We start from the raw sequence: 10,625 nt of genomic DNA, 5'->3' as shown, positions 1-10,625 counted from the left end.
CATGATTAAGCTGGCACAAATTTAATATGGGTAGAAGTATGCATTATTGATTTGAAAAGTTGTGTGTCTACAATATGACTGTTGTCGATGACCACATTAAGCTATTCCAGTATTTTCCATGCATATCAAGAAACAGCACAGGTATGACATCACTTGTTTCGCATTTATTTCTTGCAGTTGAGTGTCGAGCAACAAATTGTACTGCATAAGTTGTAGTACGATTTGTTTTTCTTTCTGCGTTGTGCTCTGTACATCTCAACTCGTGGATGCTGTCACAGGATATTCTTCGGCCTTTCATTGCAGGAGGGGGCACTGGTGTCGCACCCGCTGAACAATGAGCCCGTCCCTCCATCTTGTGGGGGCACTGGTGTCCCACATGGCAATGCGGCTGCCAAGCCCGTACAACAGTGGCAGCATCCGCGCTGGTTGGCCGGTGCTCTCAATGCTGCCAGCCGCCATTCCCGAAGCCACAGTGAACGAGCATGACGACTGGCATGATGCCTGGTAAAAGTTTTCGATTGCATTTGCTACGTACCCATGATGGTTAGTTGCTACTTGATCACACAGCTTCCAATGTTTATTTATAAAAAAAATCTGTCTATGCTCTTTCGTTTATTATTTTGATTTTGGCATACTGTCTCGTAGGAACGCTAAAAACTGTGACAATGAGCCACATTTTTATGAATGCGACTTGTTAGGGGTGCCACGTAGGAACACAGTAAATTCCTTGTGTCTGGATAATGACATGTTTATTGACGAATACACCACACTTGTGCCCGAGGGCCAACAAGGTCCGAGATAACAGCGCTGTTTCTTTTGACGGTATCACCATTTGGAGTCTGCCCTGCCGCTACTGACAGTATCACGGAAAGGAAAGGGTCAGAACAAGGAAGGAAAACTTTCATGTTTACCAACAGTTGGCATTTAACATTTTTGTAACGAGGTCATTGTGACAGTTTCTACCAGTTCTCCGGTGTCCTCACTGCGCCTTTAACACTCGGCGTCAATGTGTTGTGCTTGCCTAGATTCACCTGCCTCACCGCTGCTGGACTGGGGTGGCATCATGGAGGTTGCAGTTGCTGTGCCACCAACCAAGCCCCCACCTCCTCTACCTCCTCAGCCGCCACGTCTGGTTGTCCGAGTGAAGGCAACTGGAGGCCGCACCGACTGGAGGAGCTGCACCTGCTGCAGGTGGAGCTACGTCAGTGTCAGGTTGCCTATTAACGGACGCAGGCCCAGGTTTTCCATCAGCAGCAGCGTAACAAGCTGGTTCGAGCTTGAGCTGCTTCAGCTTTCACTCCACGTGCTCCAAGCTGTGATCCGTTAATGCAGTCGACCACCGATCCCCTTGATGGAAATTAGGAATCTGTTTGAACGTACAGCCAGGTGTTTCCTAAACATTGCCACTGTTATTTATGTAATGTCTCTTTTATTATTGTGTAGTCCATGTGTAGCCTCGCTCACTAAATGCTGTTGTCACAGAGTTTTACCATAGTTTTCATTAAGTTAAGATGTCTCATTTCCTGTCCAAGGGTTTGTGCCTCGCAATTCTCTATGAACTTGCACCGCCTACCAGTGTAAAGTCGACACCACATTGACGAGGCTTGCCCACTGCCTTTTCATTGCTTAGGTGGCGCCATGTCACAGAGCTTTTGGTTGCTTGTCCAAAGATCCCCAGTTGGTCAAAATTAATCCTCAGTTCTCTGCTGGGGCGTGCCAGATGCCTGTTGTTGGTTTGGCATGTAAAACCCCCAAATTTGACTTCACTGCCTTTTCACAGCACACTACTACTGTGCCGACGTAGCAATTGGGCCCAAGTTTGCAGCTGACCACACAGTGATACAGTAATTGAGCAGCGGTTCCAACTAAACCCTGGTACGGTGCTCACCTCATTCATGCTCGCATTCAGTAATACATAGTGCATGGGCCCTGCATGCTTGTGTGAGTAACTGTTAGGTAGGACACCCTTGACTGCCTAACATTCGGAGGTGTCCTCACAAGGAATGGCTGCGCTATTGTAATATTTATTCTAACCGAAAACTCTTCATGTGGGGTCTCAGCTGCAAGACGTTTCAGACATTCTCATGTATAAGTTTATTTCGAAAAAATGTGCACTGAACAACTCGCTGAAAAGTCTCGAGTCTGAACACGGCAAAATTTTGAGTTATTTTAATGTAATTACCTGAAGCTTCTCACTTTCTTTGTATCCTGCTACCGCCCTGCTTTGTGTGATGACAAATATTGTTCTCGAGCAAAATGTTTCCACAACAAAGAGGGCAAGTTGGTCTTGCTTCTTTTGGAAGATTGATAAAACAGCAACCACCAGCATAGTTTCAAACACTGTCGTCCAGCGGGAACCTGAGTAGAACAAAGACATTGCAACAATCTGTGGTGACCAACTAGCTGAGAAACCGGCGGATTTGTTTCGGTTCAAATTAGAAAGTGTGTGGCCATAGTATAAGGTTGATTTGTTTCTGGCCCGATTGCATTTTGAGCTTTAACATGGCCAGTGACTTGATTCTTCGATGACCTAAGCTAAAAAGGACATGCTCTGCATTCAGTTCCTACTGGAAACACCACACAACGAGTTGAGCCCGCACCCATGTCTGTTGAATCTGTCCACGGGGTCTGGAGTCAATGGGAGATGAGACTGCCTTCAGCATCGTCAGTGGGGGGTGGGACTGGTAGAGCAGCAAGTGGCTCGTTCTGCAGGTGGGCCAAGTTTTGCAGTGCAAGTCCACCAGTGATCATCACAGCTGACCATTCAGGCTTGTGCTGCTAGCACATGTCGAGGCACGGAAAGTGCCTAGGCCCGCTGCACTGAGTTCCTAGTGCAGAAGTGGGCCTTTTAGTACCTACATAAGACAAAAATGACGAACAATACAGCACAATTATTGTTTGAATAGAAAATGTGGGACTAGTTTGTGGAGTAGTGTATGTCCGATTAATGCTCAGACTACTGTTTTTCAGATGTACGCACGCAGCTTTTTGTCGTGAGTGGATAATGTCCCTTCGCGCACATCTTAAGCTTCAGAAAGTCTCTTTTAGATGGCTGCAGGCATCAGTCCGGTTCGAGTGGTATGCTGTACGATATGGACTTTGGTACTAGTTGTATTTTCAGTACACTCTGCTGCTTGCCGAAGGATGTCAACCTGCGAATGGTGTGGTATCGGCGTATGTTTCCTACATTATTGTATATTTCTGTGGACTTGTAAGCTGCGGTCTCATTTAAGCAACAAATGCCAAGAACCAACAAACAACCAACCTTAATGAACAACAAATGTTATTGAGCAGTGGGTGTTCGCCGTGCAGTTTGGTTTACACGACACAAGCACATGCAGACACAAAAACTGTTTACATATGGGACTGTTGTAGTTACCAATTGCACAGACAACTTAGTGAATGCCACCGAATGAATGCTTTCATGTGTATGTAGAAAGTAAACATTCGCTCATCATTTTCAATTTTAGTTTAATTTTAAGTTTTCATGTCTGAGAATCTGACGATTAAAAAGGTTCATCTGGGATGAGACTGTGTTGCAACACACATCGTCTCATCCCACATTCACTGGAAATGTGCTTTGGTCAAAATCATTCTTGTAAGAAGGGTGCGCTCGGGCCGCTACTATCATTGTGCTCTTAACCCGATCGGGAGTTCGTTTTATTTTAACGTATTTCTGTGCTCTCACAAGAGTCGGCAACCATTTAATGACATTTTTTTTTCTTCATAAGAACGGGAGTACGTTCACGCTCGGTCGTGCAAACTGTCGCCGGATACAGATTTGTTTTAAACTTTTGATATCGTTACGTCAGAGTTTAGACCTAGGATATCGCATCTCAGCGTACAGTTTGATTAATTAAGTTTGGCACTCCTAACGCCAACAACGGGTCAACTTACCTGCACGTTGATGGAGAAGTATCCATTTTTGTTTCGAGAACACTTCCACATCGGGACCGCCGGATCCTCTTATCAATGCACCCAGTCGCCCCTGGAAACTTCATTTCGCAGCAGCCCCCCACGAACGCATTAAAGTTTGCTGCGCCCTGCGGGAGCTTCACCGAGCGGGTGAAAATGGTCCGTGCGAGGAGCCGCGAAACTCGCTCCGAAATCCGGCACACAGTCGGCTGCGGCATGTTCACATGGTTCCCGTAACAACTTGGAACGTCCTGGCACCATAAAAGCTCAAAACAACGAGGAGCTGCAGCATCGTTGACGGCGGCAGGCCCTGAGTACTCGCGCTCCTGGCAGAGACAGCAGAGCGCTCGCCGGTCGCCTTCGTGAAGCGGCACCGCACAGGAAATCCGCGGTCACTGAAGTGTTCCAGCGGGTTCAGGCGTTCTCTGAAACTTCGTCTCGTCACACGTCTCGATTCGCTGTCGCCTGTGTCGTCGTAGAGGATCTCTTCTGCGCTTAAAACGAAGTGCACGAACTCCGCGAAAGACTCGCCGGCCGCCATGACACCCCAAACTCAAGTCGAGGAGCAGCTCGAGGAAGCGCCGGACCTACCTTGAGATTCTCGAGGAAAGAGTCGAGTATTTCCTCGAGTCGAGGAGCGTTTGGAGTGGAGGTCGGTTTATGAAGCGCAAAACCGGCCTCGAGTCGAGTTTCGAGTCGAGTTGGAGTCGAGTTTGAGTCGAGGCCCGTTTATGAATTCGGGAGTAAATGCAAGCTGACGAAAGTGGGTGTGTTTAACTTTCGGCTGCTGACAAGGGCGGCGGAAAAACACAAACGCGACTTCCGACCGGTTACGCAGACAACGTAGCAGTGATTAGAGCATCGCCTCGCTGTGCCATTCCTCGCTCATTTATACACAGATAAGCAATTACTACATATATCACCCCCGTTTCTTTTTTTGTGCCACCCACACGTAATTCTACGGAAGTTTATGCAGAATGTATACATAGTAAACATATGCATCGACCATTTTTTTTTCTTGGGGCCGAGGGGGGGGGGGGGGGGGGGGCGGGGGGGGGGGAGGGTTGGCGGAAATATTAGGTAGGGTGGTTTCACGTGACGACGGTTTGAAATCTCACCATAATCCCTGTTGACAGTGGTGTCTGTCAGTCGTATGCTATTCTATGAACAGAGGCAGCGGTGGCCGAGTTTTCTTCTCACTCGAGTTGCTTCTGCTTTTGTTGGTCGACCGTGTTTGCCGGAATAGGCTGCGATTTAGGGAATCATCGGCCGGCATTGTTTTTCAGTCATTTCGGCCTTTATAAAGTACTGTCAGCATTTATTATCTTGATACATGCAGCCGTCCTTGAATTGATTTCGTTTGGATTGGTTTGACTTTGGCATGACTTTGCTTGGTTTGGTTTGGGGGTTTGGGGCCGTCCCCACGTGGCTCCTTGTCGCGCTCTCGATGATGTAGGGCGCGCCACTTTCTATGTGGCAAGCCGCGTCATTCTTGACGCGCAGTTTTATAATGGGCAATCAGTTCGTCGAACAAGGTTTCATAGACAGATTGTTTCAGCGACACTGCGATGTTTCATCGGAAGATCGTTTCTTCGACATTTGTTTCATCGATGTGTCATCCGAAGATCGTTTCTTCGACATTCGATGCTCGACAGAGCTTACTACTCAGCCACCATATTACTACATTTCGTCGACACTTTTTTTTTTGTTTTGTTTTACTCGTACGTCTAGACGACATTTCTCTTTCTCTCTCTTTCATCGACGCAGCGTTGGCTCCTTGACGTCATGCGTTCTTCGCGTGTTCGCAGCGCACTACAGTGTCCGCTTTGGACAGGGCGCAGGTGGCGGAAGCGCAAATGCTCCTCACTCTTTGTACGCATGCAGTGCAGTGTGCTGTGCGTGGTGTTGGCTGTGCGCTTACGTCGCTTACGTTGCTGGAGTGGTGCGTGCGGTGCGGCGGCCTTTTGCACACGTATCCCGTTTGGGCGCGTGCTCGGTTTGTCTAGCAGATATTTGTTTACGTAAGGAGCTTTGCCCTATATGGGGGGGGGGGGGGGGGGGGAGGGGGGGGGGGGAAGAAGGGAAGCTGAGGCTCCGAGCTCGGCAGCCAGACGGCCGGACGTAATTGTTGCTTTCTGTCGGGCTTTTGGCCGCGTGCACACTCAAAGCTCGCGAGATGCTGAATCATTCTAAACTTTTTCTAAAAGGAGTGTTTCTCGTGGCAGTGCTGGCTTAGTATACCGCTCATTTTTTGTAGAATCAAGTGAGGCTTATTTTGTGCCCAGTAATGCACGCGAAATACCAAAACTGACGTTTTGCATTCTCGTCTTTCAAGTGTTCCGAAATAGGTAGTGACGTAGAGATTAATCTGTCGGTTTCGGTAGTCTTTAATAGAGCGCTATATAGCTCCTACGGAGCAGAGTAACGCAATCCTTTGATCCGCGTGTTTCGCCGACAACATGGCCCACGGAGCAGCGCGGCGCGAGTCACGTGGTACTCGGGGTTCCAGGAGGCAGCCCGCCCTATGGGAGAATACATGGAGATCGACTCCACACCAACTTCACACTTTTTGGTGTGCCATTACCTAATTTGCAACAGCACACCAATGGTCACAATCAAAACTAACCGAGTCAATGGACAGTTTTCCACCGCAATATTTATCGCCGCGTAATCACCCATTTAGACCATTAAAACCTTAAGGGTGTAGCCACGAGCACACCCATTCTGGATCTGCAAAGCTTATGCTGTAGATATGCATCATCACATGAGCATGTTTCTTATCAATCTTAAACGTAAAACGCTAGTTATGCAACGAAATTCCCATATCATCACATTTTTAGCGAACTGAATGGTCCCACCTGTTACACTTTTAGCTTTGGAAGTAAACCAGTTCGCAATACCACCAGTGGCATACATCATGCCGAGCATTAGTGCCGCGTGTGGTAGCAAAATGTCTTAACTAGGGAAGCAAACCTAATCGATCGTGTTGATTAAAGCACCTAGATACGGGAGAAATCATCGATCAATCAAAGAAAGTCACTCGACAGGGAAGTTTTCTCGCCGAACGAACATTACTTTTTATTGGGCGTTCCGCAATGTAAGGTCGAAGTCATTCACTCCGTGATCGGTACAGAAGCATTTGCTTAGTAGTCGGTCGTGCGTGATAAAAACAACAACAAAAACAAAGGTGGATTAGACACGCGATAGATTCGCCTTTGCACGGAGTACTTAAACTTAAAATCGTGTCAACATAAAGCGACTATGGTCCACGATGCTAGCAGGTATCTTAAAATTTACTCGTGTAGTCGTCACACCCGTGCACCAATCGAAAGCGTTGCTGCAAGCCCTTCCGCCGTCAACTCTGAGTCGCTGTTGAGTCTGAAGAACTGCTCTATGAGGTCCGTATCCAGCCACTGAGCACACACACAAGCACAGGAAGTAATGCTCGATTCCAAGTACAAACGAAGAATTCGGGGGCGGAAAGCACTGAATGCCAAACGACCTGCGTCGGGCGACGACGACTGACTGCGTAGTACACAGGTTGCGCCCCTTCGACGTCTGCATCGCTGCGGCGGGTGGTCGTAGCTAGTCGTAGTAGATCGTGTCAGCTCTGTTGCTCCTATCGAAACAGTAGTGCCACGTAATATTCTTGTAGCCGAAATTATTAAGCCTACGTTCGCGGCCAACGCATTTACACAAAGCCAACGCCCAGCGAACCTCTCCCCCTCTTTCTCTTTCGGCGACCGGCCGCCTGGGCGGTGACACCATCACTGAAACTCCTCAATCGTCTACGTCGTCTTCTTTGCCATAGGGCAGCTGACCGATTCTGCGTGCGCGAGCTCTCGCTGGAAGCGTAATCCTATTTATATAGTGCTCATCCGTGTGTAATTTACTGAATATTTCAGGCCCAACATATCAATAGTTTATTGTTATCAGTCAGGAAAACGCAATATCTGTAAACACCCCCCGACAAAGAAAGAAAACGAGAGCGCGCCGTTCGCTTTGACCAATAGCAGACTTGGACGTAATTCAACTACTCTACTCAAACTACTGTAGTTTAACTACTTTATCGAGTAACTTGGTAACTTTCAATTACATCTTTATTTGGGTAATTAGTAGTTTAATTTAACTACGTTTTTCAGGTAACTTCTACTCAAATTACTAACTACTTTCGAAATCTAATCCTATTATTTTTTATTTTTTTCATCACAAAAGTTTGAGCGCAGAAATAAATAAGACGCTGGCAGATTAAGTGCTATTCACGAACAAGGGGCACCCTCACGTTCCGTTCCCACGTACTTATCCGTAGAAACTGCATCACAGGCGTCCTTGGGCCAATGTGGCGACGAGCAGCCAAAACATATCAACGGCACGCACGAATGCAGAGATGCTTAACAAGCCTTGGTCGGGTATTGACCTAATCCGGTAATGCAAGCAGACGCCGCGCCTCCAGCTGCAACCGTGAAAGACGGGGTCACTCCGAAGGTTGTTGTTGTTTTCATGTTGCGTGTTTTAGTGAGTTCTGACTCAAGTGGTAGGTTCCATGGTAGGCGCCACTGGAATGACCTCGCAGCTGGGCGCCTGTTCCCATGGTCGCCTTGTCGTCAGCGCACACTCCCTTGCAAAGTCGGACTCCCCCGCGCACAAGCGCAGACACGGATAATCCGTTCATGGGAGCACGTTCCCGCTTTCAGCTGCAACTGTACGAGCGCCGATGCTTGTTCACGTAATCCTTCGCGTCCTTCCGACCTCCCACGCCAGGGAGACCTCCTCTTTGTTAAAACGTTTTACTTGTCAGGCGTGTTAGGCGCGTCAGGATACCGTTGTCGCCGGGGAGGATTTCGAGTCACTTTTGGGAGATCATTTTGTTGGACCCAACGTCAACGGCGAAAAGCAATTTTTTTTTTCAGTGGCGCAACTATAACACTGCAATGAGACGCGCAGTTGTCCGGGTGATCTGATCGTCATGGCGCGAGACTTGATCCCTTGACGGTCAGGTGCACTCGCTCGGTGAAATCTCCGAACGTCGTGAGAATAAAGAGGGGGCCAGTCATAACAATCTCAACTTGCCGAAGAAAAAAGAAAAAAAGGGGGGAGAGTTTGTTATAAAAGACCCTCGAGCCGAGGCAAGCCTCACATGTTTCGTGATGGACACCAAAGATGCCGACACTCGCTCACCCGACCCTGCACAGCCTGCTTCTGAAATTGGACGCTGCCTTAGCATCCAGCCACGGTGGAACGTCTGTTTAGCTTGACTGAGGAGGTCATTAACAGGAAAAGGGGAAACTTTCCGATAACAACTTTGAAAGACGATTGCTTCTGCGAGCGAATGAACTATTTTGGAAGTCATAAAATGACTGCATTTATTTCAGGCTCGCAGGGTTTTTCACTGATCAAAACTGCTGTTCATTTTGCTGCCACAAACATATAAAAAGTAACTTCGAAAGTAACTTCAGAGTAACTCGCTACTCTTTACAGTAGTTAGTAGTTTACTCAAATATTATTACAAATGCGTAATTTCTACTCTACTCAAACTACTTTTGGCGGTGATACTCAGTAACTTAAGTACCTTTTTTGAGTAACTTGTACATGTCTGACCAATAGACCGATCTTACCAACTGCCTGGAGCGTGCCTGACGCAGCCATAGTTGTACTTCACAGGAGGCAGTGGTAGTGCACGATACGGCTCGTGATCGACACGCGCAAAGTGGCGTTTACCTTGGTGCGGAAAGACCATCATCGCGACAGAGAAGGCGTTGCGAAACTGTCGGTGAGGTCGGTCTATTATCCCAAGCCCGGTTCACACATCTGCATTTCGAGCGACAGGAACGACAAAAACAACACGAACGACATGACGCCGACACGATTATGTTCTTATTACAGAACGTGACAGATAATGCAAGAGCAGCTTTATCAAGCAATCATGTGTCACGGCTGTCCCGGTGTCAAGTCGTTCGTGTCGTTTCTGTCGTTCCAGCAGCTCGGAACGCAGATGTGTGAACCGGCCTTTACGAGCCTACTCTGATGGTACGCTTGAACGTCACGGAAAATCGGTCTTCTCGCCTTTTCGAGGTGTCGCCACGGGTAGGAATAATAGCGGGGTATTAAGTGATTTGTTCGGCACACAAGCGTCAGTACAGGTTATGACATTGTCAACATTCTCTGAATCCTATTCTAATTGTAAAATAACATATCGAATGTGTCTTCCCGGGCGCAATGACCGCCCCTATCAAAATCGAACTTGGCGGTGTTTCTAAATACAATATTCAGCATTGTTTCGCGCATTTAGTTCCCGGAAATTAGCAGCATATTCGGGAAGTTGAAGTTGACTGGTATTTTTTTTTTCGTAACTCGCGGAAATGATGACAAACGGTTTCTCTAGTCATTTAGTTGCACATTGACAAGAGATATTATAATTTATGTTTCATAATTATCAAACTCGCAGCCTTTCTGTAACCATCGGTTCGAGACAGATTCTCTGTCGCTCGGTTAACAAGTGTTCATTCAACGCAGTAGCGCGCTTCAAAGACCCGCTTATCAATCTTCCCCTTTGCTACAACATTGTGAAAATTCATTACGGGCTTGAATCATCGCGATATGTGTCATATGCCTTCCAACGATAAGAAGTGCTTCAGAATTGAATTGTAAAAAGTTGGTTATCAGATATATTATTTTTGTTTTACAAGAAATTCTTGCCTCACTCTGAGTAC

This window comes from Ixodes scapularis, unplaced genomic scaffold (genome assembly GCF_016920785.2).
Source record: "Ixodes scapularis isolate PalLabHiFi unplaced genomic scaffold, ASM1692078v2 PGA_scaffold5__190_contigs__length_132052651, whole genome shotgun sequence".
NCBI lineage: Eukaryota > Metazoa > Arthropoda > Arachnida > Ixodida > Ixodidae > Ixodes > Ixodes scapularis.
Note: the sequence above shows the minus strand (reverse complement) of the source record.